Genomic DNA, 1,166 nt, shown 5'->3' with positions numbered 1-1,166 from the left:
CTTTTGATTGATGTATCATCTTAAAATTAAAATGGTGGAGATTTGATTTTTATGCAAGCCTATGGTAATGACTTTCAATTATTGACTATTGAGTGCTTCCTTTATTGTCCTTAAAACGCCTCGAGTGATTTGAGTGAATATTTAGTGAGGATGTAAAACTCTGTGATATTCTGAATTGAAGGTAATTCCTTAGATGAGGGGAGACACCTATATTTTAGGAATAAAATGCTCAACTTGGAATGATTGAAACTTTTATGTTCTTTTAGTTGAATTCTCAATGTATGATTACCTATGAATTATTTTGAGATTTTATCATTAGAAATTATAAGTTAAGAAGAATTTATTTTGATTATGAGTTGAGAATTTTTCTTGAGGACAAACAAATGCTTAAGTGTGGGGGTATTTGATAAACTGTAATTTATACATATTTTTACCCCATGTTTAATGCATTTTATGGTTGATTTCCCACTAGAATTGGTGAATTCGATGCTCCTAATGCTTTAATTTCATGTTTTGTACTCAGGAGAGCACTAAGAGTCAAAAGGAGCCAAAACGAGCCGAAAAGGGACAAAATGGACCAAATAAAAAAGATGACACGGCCTAAGCCTTGCCACACGGGCAGCTCATACGCTTGTGTCTTTAGAGGGTACCGACCAAGGCTTTCACGAGTCACACGGCCTGTCCATTGACCCACACGACCTTGTGCAATTTAAAGGATCGAACATGGCCTGGCAATCACGTCACACGCCGTGTCACACGGGCATGTCCCTGCTGAGCCCAAGTTAAGTCCAACTTGGAAAAGGCCACTTTGGAGGTTTTCTAGGCATTCCAAAGCCTATAAATACGCACTAGAGGAGGAGAAAAGGGGAGACGGAGAAGGGGGGTAAGGAATTACCCTAAGGAAGCCAATTGATCCATCCCGGAAGCCAGATTCATCATCAAGACTGAAGATCTCTCTTCAATTTCCCTTCAGGAGTTTTGGGTTTTCTTTATGTTTTGTATTCTTGATTGTTCTGAGATGTTTTCCTATTTAGTTATGAACTAAACCCCTAAATAACTAAGGGGAATAAAACCTAAGAAGAATCTTGTTATTATTTTCTAAATCGTATGATAAATATTTAACTTGTTCTTAATTATGTGTTCTTAATTCTTGTTTTGATATCCCA

This window comes from Gossypium arboreum, chromosome 11 (genome assembly GCF_025698485.1).
Source record: "Gossypium arboreum isolate Shixiya-1 chromosome 11, ASM2569848v2, whole genome shotgun sequence".
Lineage (NCBI taxonomy): Eukaryota > Viridiplantae > Streptophyta > Magnoliopsida > Malvales > Malvaceae > Gossypium > Gossypium arboreum.
The sequence above is the reverse complement of the archived record's forward strand: the minus strand, read 5'-3'. Positions refer to the sequence as shown.